This window comes from Carlito syrichta, unplaced genomic scaffold (genome assembly GCF_000164805.1).
Source record: "Carlito syrichta isolate Samal-C Ts95f unplaced genomic scaffold, Tarsius_syrichta-2.0.1 Scaffold316023, whole genome shotgun sequence".
Taxonomy (NCBI): Eukaryota; Metazoa; Chordata; class Mammalia; order Primates; family Tarsiidae; genus Carlito; species Carlito syrichta.
Window position 1 is genome coordinate 607,161 of NW_007260119.1, and position 13,931 is coordinate 621,091.

The following is a 13,931-nucleotide window of genomic DNA, read 5'->3' on the forward strand; positions in this document are numbered from 1 at the left end:
GACATTGTCTATGATCCAGCAATTATTCTCTTCCATATATACACCTACTCCCATTGTCAGCTCTCAAACTCTTAGCCTTCCCTTCAAGGCTCCACCAAAATACCTCTTCCTCCAAGAAGTCACTTTGGTCTCACTAATTATAGTGGTTGCTTCATGTTGCTGAGCAACCATAACAATATGTAACTATTTGTTTCTGTCTCACCACTGAAAAATTCAAGGCAGCCTTACTATATAAGAATCTTAAGGGCATTATCTTAGAGCAGCCTGGCATGCCCAAGGTAGAGAGAAATCTGTCCTAAAAATACTGACTTTGGATAAAAGATTAATAGGAAACCCAGAAGTTATGTGTTGTTTTTATTTTTTAAAAAATTATACTGGTAGGCACACTGCCAGCTTGAACTAAAAAGGACTGAGACAGTTCAAAAGAAAAGAGGTCTTTGGGCCACCAAAGTACCACAAGTAGCAAACAAGACTGAAACAACCACCCATTTGCAAACAGAGGTCATTTCTTATGGAAAAGGCAGAGCCTTTCAAAGAGCTTAGCGAAGAATCCAGAGGTATGGTCAAGATGAAAACAATGGAATAAGGGACTACTTCCAGGTTGCAAGATGGAGACCAAATCCATGACAGTCCATGACCCCGGTAACATGTGCCCACCAGCATTTCAGAAATGCTATGAACGAGTGACTACTAAATGCCACTGCTTCTCCCCTTTTTAAATGAACATGTCTATTGTGGTTATCACCTCCCCATCTCACCACTGTACACTGGATGTGTAAGAGACAAATGATTTGTTTTTTAGGTCACAGGCTAAAAATCCATAGATGCTATATCTGAGAAGCTGCAGACAAGAGGTCTGAACTACATTTAAATGATCAAGTAATCCTGGACTTTGAGCCTGATACTGTTTTGGGTTGAGATTTTTGGAGGTCTTGTGATGAGGGTGAACATACTTTGCTTGTGTAAGAAATGTAAAACAGGTAAACTGATCAAGTGCTTAACAGTGACAAAGTCTTCCCATCATTCTATTTCAAATGTGACAGGGTCACTTCTCCCTTCCAGAGGTGGAATTTCTTTCTCCACTCCCTTGAAACTGGGATTGCCTTATCATTTGCTTTGGTCAGTAGGCCTTGAATTCTTTGCTCTCTGAGAACGCTCCTCTGAACCTGCCATACTGAAGAAGCAGCTCAGAATGAAAGACTACATGGAGAGAAGAGGCCCAGCTACCCCAATGTCCCAACTGAGGCCAGCAATCCCCACCAAGTTACACACACAATGCAGTTTCAAGAGTGAGCCTAGGCACGGCCAGCAAAGAAACATCCCCACAAACTCACGAAATTAGAAGAAATAATAAATCATCATTTTAAACCATTAATTAGTAGTGATTTGTTATACAGTCATAGAATCAATTTTTTTACTTTTAATGTTTTTTAACTGGGTTTTCTACATGGTCTTGTGGAAGGGGGCTTAAAAAGACATTTACAGTATCAAAAATTAGGCTAAGCATGAACTCAGCCTTTGCACAGTTAAGCATGTACTCAGCCTTTGCACAGTTAAAAAGTTCCCTTTCTGGAAATTGGCAACAGCACATGCTGGCTAGTTTAAAATGTTTAACAGGTTTTTTTCCCGCTTCTGTGAACCCCGCTAGCATTGCTTGAAAAGTACCTAGGCTTCCAGGATGTTGCAGTTTGGCCCACTTGGAAAGTCCCAATGTGGTTTTGCCCCATTTAAGCAAGCCCCTACAGCAAATGGGGGCCCTTGCTGTGGGACTTGCATGTCCAGCAGGCAAGTGGCCGCCGACCAGCTCTTGGCTAATAAACCTCTCCTTTTTGATAACTTGTACTTTTGGTGTCGGTGTCCGTGAATTAAGCGCTTGGTCCCTATTTCAGTCTCTCCTCTCCAAGTTCCTCTCCTTCTATTTGGTTTTCAACTCTTTCATGATTTTCTCAAATGTCTGATGAATCCCAGCTACCTATTTATTTTTATTTTTTAGAGGTCTTATTTATTATTCTTTTTAATCTATTTATATTTAAAGTAATGCATTACTCAATAGCATTTTTTTTAAAGCAAGGGAACTGTTCTAGATTAAAGGAAGACAAAGAGACATGACAACCAAATGCAATGTATGAACTATGACTGGATCCTAGATTGAAAAAAATGAGGTCAGGAGTGGTGGCTCAAGTCTATAATCCCAGCACTTTGGGAGGCCAAGGTGAGAGGATTGCCTAAGCCCATGGGTTCGAGACCAGCCTGGGCAACATGGTGAGACCTTGTCTCTACAATAAATCAAAAGATTAGCCAGGCATGGTAGCACACACCTATAGTTCTGGCTACTTGGAAGGCTGAGGTGGAAGGATTGCCAGAGCCCAGCAGGTCGATGCTGGGATGGCTATGAGCATGTCACTGCACTCCAGCCTGGGCGACGGAGTAAGACTGCAACTCAAAAAAAATCACTATTAAGGACATTTGGAAGACAAGCAGGGAAATTTGAATGCTGAGCATAATAGATATTTATAGATTTTAGATATTCCTAAATCAGTATAGATTTCTTGGATGGCTATAAAGGAGAATGTCCTTCTCCTTGTTTAAGGAGATGCATACTTAAGTATTTCAGAGTGCACAGCATGATGCTTACCCAGTACTATCAAGAGGTTCAGGAAAAAAGGTATAGAGATAAATGAAACAAATGTAGCAAATTTTCAATAATGATGAATCTAGGTAAGGGTAAAAAGGTATTGGTTGTTCTATTATTTGAACTCTTCTAAAGTTTGAAAATGGAATGACACACTAAAATAAAAAAGATGATAGTGTCAACAAGTGTTGGCAAGGATGTCAGAAACTTATAAACTTCTGGTGGAAAAAAAATGATACAAACAGAAAGCCTAGGAAGTTTCTCAAAAAGTTAAACATGAGGTGAGTAGATTGCCTGAACCCGTGGGTTCGAGACCCGCCTGGGCAACTTGGTAAGACCTCATCTCTACAATAAATAAAAAAATCAGCTGGGCGTGGTAGCGCGTGCCTGTAATTCCGGCTACTCGGAAGGCTGAGGCGGAAGGATCGCCAGAGCCCAGCAGGTAGAGGCTGCGGTGGCTGGGAGCGGCCACTGCACTCCAGTCTGGGTGACAGAGTGAGACTCCAACTCAAAAAAAAAGTTAAACATAAAGTTACCATATGACTCGGCAAATCTATTCCTAGGTTCCCAAGAGAACACTGTACATAAAAAACAACATTATTCTTTATAGTCAAAAAAGTGGAAACCCAAATGCCTATCAAGTGGTGAATGGATAAATAAAATGTGGCATATCCATAAAATACAATGTTAGTTCACAATAAAGAGGAATGAAGTATTGATACATGAAACAACCTTGAAAACATGCTAAATGAAAGAAGTAAGTCACAAAGGGCCACATATTGCATTATTCCATTTATATGAAATGGCCAGAACAGGCAAATCCAGAGAGACAGAAAGTAGACTGGTGGTTGCTTAGGGTTGGGGGGAGGAAGGGAAGGACTGCAGGGGAATCTGTGTGACTGCTAATGGGTATGGGGTTTCTTTTTCAGGTGATTTAAAATTTTCTAAAATTGACTGCGGTGATGGATTCAAAACTGTGGATATATTAAAAATTATTGAATTGTACACTTTGAATGAGTGAACTGTATAATATGGAAACTATATCTCAATAAAGTTATTTTTTAAAATAGAATGTACATTTAAAAGATGAATGGAAGAACTAAGGGAGGGCTTACTGACTGACCAGTTTCACTACTGGGTGATCAGTAACAAAAGAGACTTTCCATAAGGCGTCCACCTCCCCAGTCTCAATATGCAGACATGTTTCCTCTCAGGTCTTTCATGTTCTCCAGAGAAGAAATCTCCGTTTTCCATTCTCCTGTCTAGAAGGGTTAGAGAAGGGGCTAGGAGATTTCACCAGGCAGCATACATTCTGATAGAAGTATGACAAATAGGAAATAAGAATTCTACAGCTCAGGGAGTAGACCTTTACTTAATTTCCATTTTCAGCTCCATGCCTCATCCCTGTCCTCTGCTTTATCTGGTGTACTCCCCTTTAATTGGTTCCAGAGAGAATGGTTCCATTTTTTCAAAGCATAAACATCCCATCTCCTGTGAGGAAGGAGACCTGGAAAGGTGCAAGTACTCTATATACAGATTTTCAACAAATCTCCCTTTTTATATCCAAGCCTGATTCCTGCTTTTCAGAGTACTTGTTGCTCCAAGTGCTGTTCCAAACTTTGAAGTCAGTCAGAGCACACCTCAATTTGCTTTCTGATAGAACTGTTAAATCATCTTCTATTCTCCCCTGTCTCTGTGAGTTAAAGTACTTTTTGTGCATTTTTGATGAGTGAGAAAAATAAACATATATGGCCAATCTTTAAAGGAAAGTTCCAAACAAGATTTCAAATCCCGCCTCCTATTTAATCATATAAACTCTACTGTGCAAAGAACAACACCTTGAACAACGTTGGTCCTCAAAAAACACATGATGACATTTGAGAAAACCATAAAAGAGATGAAAAACAAATAGAAGAAAAGGAACTTGGAGAAAAAACACAATGTAGAGAGCAGAATTTTTTTAAAAAGTCTAAATACTGAATGTATGACTGCATAACAAGTCACCCCCAATATAATGGCTTAAAACAATAGTCTTTTATTATTTCTCATAATTTCAGAGTAATTTATTAAAGAAACATTAATTAGGTTCCTAGCACATACACAGAACAATGCAAGTTTCTCAGGATAGAGCTCACAATCTGGTTGGAGAGACAGGCATGGAAACTAAGACTGTGATAAGCACTAAAATAGAAGCATATATAAAGTATTTGTGAAAATACAAATAAAAAAGCAATTAATTCTGTTCACAGGAGGGTCTTTCATACAAAAGGAGGGTGTTAGATAAAAAATATATATATATCTATCTAGACCTTAAATACTGTCTGACAAAGATTATAGGGAGAAAATAGTATAAGAAAGATTACAGAGTATAGGTTTATATAGTTAACCATTTACACTGAGTACATCAATTTACCAGTAAGACTGTCGACCACATGGTCAACCCACAAATCTAGAGGATTTCTTTGCCATTCAGTTTTGGACCAGAGTTGCTATTTTAGCAACTGTTGTTTCCTCCAGAGATGGGCACAATGTCTAGCACACAAAGAGCAACAATAGACACTGAGTAGATCTTTCCGTTCAAAACATGTCAAATTTAATCCAGCAAACTTTCTGTTCCTTCTGTCTGGGATGCTCTACCTCTCCCATCTGTACACAGGATTTCCTTCATGTTTTTCCAGCCTCAGATCAATATTATTTCTTCAGTAAACATACCAATCACTCTTGGGCACATTATCTTGTTCTATTTTCCTCACAGCACTTACCACTATCCACAATTATCTTAAACGATCTTAATTATCTTGAAATATGTTAACTATGTGTTAACTTTGTTAATTATATCTCCTCCAGCCGGGCTCAATGGCTCAGCCTGTAATCCCGCGCCTTTGGGAGGCTGAGGTGAGTGGATTGCCTGAGCCTGCGGGTTCGAGACCCACCTGGGCAACTTGGCGAGACCTCATCTCTACAATAAATCAAAAATTAGCCGGGCATGGTAGTGCGCCTGTAGTTCCAGCTACTTGGAAGGCTGAGGTGGAAGGATCGCTGGCACCCAGCAGGCAAGGCTGTGGTGGCCAGGAATGGCCACTGCACTCCAGTCTGGGCGACAGAGTGAGACTCCAACTCAAAAAAAAAAAAAAATTATATCTCCTCCTTTAAAATATAAGCTTTGTGAGACCATAATCTCTTCTACCTTGGCTACTGTGTCTTCAGTACCAAGGAGAGGGCCAGATGGAGCAAAATGCCGCAGATTAAATAAATACTGGCTTAATATTAAATGAATTTACATCACTTACCTAGTCCCTGAATGTATTTAGTCAATGATCCCTACTTCACTCAAAGAGCAACAAATTAGGAATCAGTTGATATTAACAAATCTGTTAATAGGTAGCCAGGTGATTACAAACTGCTTGACCTTTCTGGATCTACTTTCTTATTTTATTGCTAAATATACTTCCAGCAACAAAGTCTATCATGTGACAGTCATGTCAAAGAGTCTCTTTGCATCTTCAGCAATCTCAAAAGTACTCACTTGCATTTCTTCACCTCAAATTTATCAAAATGTGTACTTTTTCTTCTCCCGAAAGTTTTTATAACTTTATTTACATATTTTATTTAAATCTTCAATGCACATTCACAAAATCTTTGATCTCTTTCTCTTTCTCTCTCCGTTTTCCCCCACCCTATTGTCTCATGTACTCTGTACTCATTCTTTCACTCTCACTTTCACTTTCCCCTTCTCCCCTAAATCTAATCTCTAAATTGACCTGTTTGCTCTTCTTCTGATTGGCTCTTAGATTCATTCTGCATCACTCCTCCTACTGCTATCAACCTAGCCATACCTTCATTACCTCAGACATGAATTATAATCACCTTTTCCTGTTAGCCTTTTATTTATCTTCTCTCCCACTTCAACCTATCCTGCATATTTTCTTCAGAATTATTTTGCAAAACACCACCTATTCTCCTTTTCAAATTCAAGAGGGTTCCTTTTGTATACATATCAAGTCCAAATACCTTTGTCTAATTGTTTAGGGTTCCACAATGACTAGTTTCATCCCCCTTTTCAACTTTAATCTTCTGCACCCAAAAAATTCCATTAGTTTCCTTACTGTCTCCTATTAATCCATGCTCATTTCCACCTCTGTACCTAGAGTAATTTATTCCCCTCACTTATCTAAATTCCATCCATCATGTGTGCCGAACGCAAGGTCCTTTTTTCCAGGAATCCTTCCCTGACCCCTCTAGACTATACTGATGCCTCTGTTTTCTAAATGTATGTTATGAGCTTAAATCCAACATTACAGTTTAACAATAGCTCATCAGCTGTTCTCTGTGTATCGGATCTGCTCGCTAATGGGATTTTGAAAGTCAAGAATTAGTTTACTCTTCTTCCATTCACTCTCCCAATCCCACAGCATTCAATACAGTTATAGGCACAAAGTAACCACTCAATAAAACAACTGGTAATTACAATAGCACATACGTATGTGTGTGTGTATGTGTATGTGTATGTGTGTGTAGCTCTTTACCTAACAAAACAATTTCACTTATATTTTTCCTTAGGTCCTTAAATTGCTTCTCTGAGGTTTGTAGGGTATTTCTTCCTACCTACTTGGTATGGAAAACAAAAAAAAAATCATTAAACTTAAAGTCAGACAGTCTAGTCTTGAGTCAAAACTTGACTACTTTATCAATTGTGTAACCTTAGAGAAATAAAAACCAGTTTTTCTAAAACTCTGTTTCTTAATCTGAAAATAAATTTCAAGTTTCACACAAAAAAGACAGGCTCATATTTTAAAAGATCAGTACTGTTTGCTTATAACAAAATTTTAGCTGGATTGACAACTCCCATCAAGTAAATTAATAAATAATTCTGAAGAGAATACAGGAAAAGCCTACAACTATGTCTGATTTCACTTTCTATGCTATTGAAACTTTTAAAAACAATGCATATAATAATGATAATACATTAGATACTAATATTTTATAAGAAAGGTAAATTTATTTAAATAAACATTATCTATTACCATATTCTAACATATTACAAAGAGAGTTAAAGGCAATGATTTAAGAGGTTACTATGTTTTTCTTTGTAACTTTTATTAATTATTATCAAAATATTTCTTCTATTTTATGTGGGAAGTCAGTGTCAAAATGTTACTCATTTATCAGAAATATACTTTAAAGTGCATTTATCAAGCACCTTAGATTTATTTCTTGTTTTATATATATATATATATATACACACTATCTTAAGTGCTCTACATTCAAAATCATTAGTCAAATATCTATAGAAGCTGGGAATAGCATCATATTATCATGAAATAAATAAATGGTTTTCAAAATTTTTTCAAAATACCTGGACCAACAATATCAACAACACCTAAGAACTTGTAGAAATGCACATTCTCATGCCTATCTCAGATCTACTGAGCAGAAACTGGAGATAGGGCCCAGCAATTCCGTGTTTCAATAAGTCACTAAAGTGTGAGAACCACTGAACAGATTAATCTGAGCATGCGATACTCACTTGGTCATGGGATATTTTAAAAATATATGTTGGAGGCTGGGTGTGGTGGCTCACACCTATAATCCCAGCACTTTGGGAGGCCGAGGTGAGAGGACTGTCTGAGCCTACAGGTTCGAGACCAGCCCTGGCAACTTGGTGAGACCTCATCTCTACAATAAATCAAAAAATGAGTCAGGCATGGTGGTACATGCCTGTAGTTCCAGCTGCTTGGAAGGTTGAGATGGAAAAATTGCCTGAGCCCAGCAGGTCGAGGCTGAGATGGCTGGGAGCATGCCACTGCCCTCCAGCCTGAGTGACAGAGTGAGACTCCAAATCAAAAAATAAAATAAAATAAATATATGTTGGAAATTTAGATCTTGTCTGGGAAAATATATTTTTTCTTGTTTTAATGTATCAAATGCTGATTTTTAAAATGACATGAAACTATGAGCACTGTAATCTGGCCTCAACAATGAAAATGAGAAACTCACTGACAGTTGTAACCTTTGATATTAAGAGAAAACTGGCCAGGCATGGTGGTTCACACCTGTAATCCCAGCACTTTGGGAAGCCGAGACAGGAGGATTGCTTGAGGCTAGGAGTTTGAGACAAGCCTGGACAATATGGTAAGATCCCGTCTCTACAACTAAAAACTTAAAAATTAGCTGGGCATGATGGTGCATGCCAGAAGTCCCAGTTACTCAGGAGTCTGAGGTGGGAGGATCCCTTGAGCCCAGAAGTTTGAGGCTGCAGTGAGCTATAATCACGCCACTGTACTCCAGCCTGGATCACAGAGTGAGACCCTGGCTCAAAAAGGAAAAAAAAAAAGAATCAGAGAAAATTGATGCTAAATACCTAAATATTTGCTAACATTCCCAAAGTTTGAACCAGGACAAATAAATGAGAAGACTAAGTATTTCCCCATTTGGTCACTTTTAAAATGTATAAACACCCGCGCCTTGGGAGGCTGAGGTGAGTGGGCTGCCTGAGCCCGCAGGTTCAAGACCCGCCTGGGCAACTTCGCGAGACCTCATCCCTAAAATAAATCAAAAAATTAGCCAGGCGTGGCAGCGTGAGCCTGTAGTTCTGGCTACTTGGAAGGCTGAGGCAGATGGATCACTGGAGCCCAGCAGGTCAAGACTGCGGTGGCTGGGAGTGCCCACCGGACTCCAGTCTGGACGACAGAGTGAGACTACAACTCAAAATAAATAAATAAATAAATAAAATAAAATAAAATGTATAAACAGAGTTGCAGTGTTATGGAAGGAGTAAATAAGTAAAGCATATGGAAAGCACTTCCATAGTCTACTTCAACACACACACACACACACACACACACACACATATTTTGTTCTAGTCCAGAGATTTCCAGCTGGTGTGCTGGTTTGAGAGTCACTGATCCTCTCAGTCCTGCAAACTGCCAGTCACAGCCTGGGAAGACATTCAAAATACACAGGGCTGGTTGCACCTGGTCAAGAGTCACTTTGTCCACTTGTCCCTCTACACTGCATACATTTTCCCTTAAAAGTCTACTGGTCTTTTGCTTTCTGCTCTATATTTAAGAATGGGACACCAAAAAGTGAATTAGAAGCTGTCTATGCAGAGAGGACTGATTGACTACTTTGTCTACTTGCCCTCTGCACTGCCCCCAAGATATGGGGCAGAAAGGAAGTAGGAAGCACTTTTCTAACAATTTCTACTAACTCAGTGAGTAGAGTACTTTCAACTCCAAATAAAGAAAACACAACTTAAACTGGGTTTAAAAGTAGTTGTATTGGTTTATTTGACTAAAAAGTCTAGAAACAGTTTTAACTCTAGACAAGTAATGTTATTCTTTTTTTTTTTGAGTTGGAGTCTCTCACTCCTTCGCCCAGGCTGAAATGCCAGTGGCACGCATGCTCACGACCACCCCAGCGTCAACCTGCTGGGCTCTGGTGATCCTTCCACCTCAGCCTTCCAATTAGCTGAAACTACAGACGTGCACTACCATGCTCGGCTATTTTTTATTTTATTGTAGAGACAAGGTCTCGCCAAGTTGTCTGGGCTGGTCTCAAACCCGCGGGCTCAAGCAAATCCACTCGCCTCAGCCTCCCAAAGTACTAGGATTACAGGCTGAGCCACTGAGGCCAGTCTTTTTTTTTTTTTTTTTAATGTTATTCTTTTGATGTTTGCCTATGCTAACTCAATACTGGTCACAAAAGGCTATCAGTGCCAAAAGGCTGTAAGCAACACTGTGGCTACACACATTTTTGGTCCTTTTTCTAGTAAGAAAAAGCGGTTCTGTGTCCTGACAAAAATCCTAAGGTTCCTGTTGGCCTGCTTATATTACCTTCCTATCTCTGAACCAATTACTGAACTCAGGAGAAAGATGAAGTGTAATTTGACAAGGGCAACTTTTGGAGCTAAAAGTGAAGTCAATCCAGGTTAATCTCAGAAATACACGTGCCTGAGAAAGTGAGGAGGACTACTTAGAGAAATGCCAAGTACTATTATCAAGAAAGGGGAGTACGAGGCGTTCCATCATAGCTTACCACACAGCTCTAAATGAGCTAAAATACAAGATTTAAGTAATTTTTTTCTTTAGATTAAAAGTGAGCACCTCACTAGCAATCTAAAACGTCTATATTAAAATAACATTTTTACCTATCTAATTAGCAAAGGTTTCTTTTAAAAAAATAATACTTAGTACTGTTGTAGTAAAAAAAAAAAAACTAGTAAAACAGGCATTCAAATAGCTTCAGTAGAAATGTAAGTGGAAGCAATCCTTTTAAAATACAATCGAGGCCAGCATGGTGGCTCAAGCCTATAATCCCAGCACTCTGGGAGGTCAAGGTGAAAGGACTGCCTGAGCCCATGGGCTGGAGATCAGCCTGGGCAACTTGACGAGACCTCATCTCTACAATAAATCAAAAAATTAGCCGGGCATGGCAGCACATGTCTGTAATTCTGGCAACTTGGAAGGCTGAGGCGGAAGGATCACCGGAGCCCAGCAGGTTAACACTGGGATGGCTGTGAGACTGCCCCTGCACTCAGCCTGGGCGATGGAGTGAGACTCCAACTCAAAAAAAAAAAAAAAAAAAAATTGAGAATGTCTCAAGAATCATAAACAATACATATCTATACTGACTCCATTTCTAAGTCTATTCAAACAAAAAAATCCTAAATGCAGAAACTTTTATGTTACCACATGTTTACTACTAAATATTCACTACTAAAAACAAGAAAGAAAAGTTGAAAACAACCTAAATGTTCAATAATAGAAAAATAGTCAATTAACTTACCACCATCGAATAAAATATACAAGTATGCAGCCACTTTAAATAATGCCTAATATTTGTTGACACTTAATACATGAAAGACTCTTCTAACACTCATATTTAGCTCTCCAAACAACCTTAAGAGACATTTACTATGAATATTTCCATTTTGAAATGAGAAATCTAGGGAATAGAGAGACCAAGTAACTTGCCCAAGGTTTCACAGTAAGAGGGTAGAACCAGGACACAAAGCCAGTACTCTAGTTTCAGGTTTGCACTCTTAACCACAGCACCATATTGCCTTTCAAAAGTGTGTTTGTGGAGTTTACAGTAATAGAAAATGTTTATGTTAATATTTTGTTAAAAACAACAAGAATAACAAAAAAGAGACCTCAGAATCTTCTCATTAAAGATAGTGGGACAACTTTCTGCTGTGGTTCCTGTGTGTGCAGGATTTCAACCTGGACCTGGCCTGGTAGTTACTAAAAAATTATTATAAGTGGAGAGCAGAATGTCCAGAAATAAGTGCAGATCTGCACCCTAGAAGTATTCTTGGCCTTCTGAAGGCTGGCTACCATGGAATCCTAAGATCTAGGGATCCCACTGGCAGCAAAGTTCTTATTTACAGACTCACACACTGGGACCCAAAAGTTTTTAGAGCTTATGATGTATTTCATGTAAGTCTAATCACATCCAAGCTTATTGTACGGGAGGTAGAAACTCAACGGAATGAAATCAAGGCTACCTTTATCTGGAAGGCTGGCAGTTTTCTCATGCTTTTCAAATTACCCCATATGTAGCTAAGAAGATTGCTGCTGTACTTACAGATTCCTTTCCATTGAAAGTTTGTGGCATCCATTTGATAAATGAACAAGTAATTTTCCATGCTGTCTTTTCCATGATTAAACCATTCCTGACTGAAAAAATTAAGGAATGGGAAATATTAATGCAAAAATGGCATCAGGAGTTCATGCAAAACCTTGGAAAATATTATATTGCTGCATCCTATGTAAAATATCTGGAGTCTGCAGGTGCAAGAGTTGTGCCAGTAAGTCAGGGTCTCAAAGGACCCAGGCTGGAGAACAGTGCCACAATCATGGTTCACCACAACCTTGACCTCCTGGACTCAGGCAACTCTTCCACCAACTCAGCCTCCTGAGTAGCTGCGACTACAGACTTGATCTTTCAGAAAAAGAGTATAAAATACTTTTCAAATCCATTAATGGAATCCTTTTTCCTGGAGGAAGTATTGACCTCATACACTCAGATTATGCTGCAGTGGCCGAAATATTTTACAATTTGGCCAAACAGAGTTTTGATGGTGGAGACTATTTTCCTGTGCGGGGCACATGCCTTAGATTTGAAGAGTTTTCCGTACTGGTTAGTGGAGAGCACTTACTAACACTCACAACTACTACTGAAGTAACAATGGTGCTGAACTTCACTCAAGGTTCATTACAGAGCAGAATTTTCCAGGATTCTCTCAATGACTTGTTACTGTCATTAGCAGTAGAATCTATGACTGCAAATTTCCACAAGTGGAGCCTCTCCATGAAGAATTTACAATGAATGAAAAGCTAAGCTGGGATCGGTGGCTCAGCCTGTAATCCCACACCTTGGGAGGCTGAGGTGAGTGGATTGCCTGAACCCGCAGGTTCGAGACCCGCTGGGATAACTTGGTGAGATCTCATCTCTACAATAAAAAAAAAAAAAAAAATTAGCCGGGTGTGGTAGCGCCTGTAGTTCCAGCTACTTGGAAGGCGGAGGCGGAAGGATCGCCGAAGCCCAGCAAGGCTACAGTGGCCGGGAGCAGCCACTGCACTCCAGTCTGGGTGACAGAGTGAGACTCCAATTCAAAAAAAAAAAAGAAAAGCTAAAGAACTTTTTTCAATGTATTAACTACAAATACAAAGGATGGGATTAAGTTTATTTCAACAATGGAAGGATATAAGTATCTAGTATACGGTGTCTAATGGCATACAGAGAAAGCACCTTACAAATAGAAGAAATTAAAAGGCATTTCCCATGCATCTAATGCTGGAAAATAGCATTTTATTTAGCAGTGTTCTTTGTTAAGAATGAAGCCTAGAAAAACAATCATCATTTTAAATCTGAAGAGAAGAAAGCACCGATTTATCAATTCCATCCAGCTTATACTGGGAATATTTCTTCATTTCAGTAATGTTATTTATTTCATTGAAAGTCTTTGATTGTTAACAGAGCAACTTTGAATAATTCCATGATTAAATGGTTACAGTAACTTGCTTCTCGTGGCAACACTAGAAAGTCACAGAGATTTCTTTTGTGTGATGTGACTAGCTCAGATTCTTCATTTAGTATATATCACATTTGATAATTAAACAGTGGGGCAGATAACTAATCAGTGTTTTTATAGAAAAGTCTTCTTTTATCTGAAGATTAGAGTAGAATAAATGTAAATACATATTTTTTCTAATTGATTGATTCTAGAAATAAATACTGCCTCCTTCCTCATCCATACCTTCTTTGCTGAAGAATCTTTTAAAATCCTACCCTC

General features: G+C 38.8%; 1 pseudogene; it reads left to right on the plus strand.

Annotated features, from left to right (window-relative positions):
* Positions 1 to 10,302: 10,302 nt before the first annotated feature.
* LOC103276291 lies at positions 10,303 to 13,595 on the plus strand (annotated as a pseudogene).
* The last annotated feature ends 336 nt before the right edge of the window (positions 13,596 to 13,931 follow it).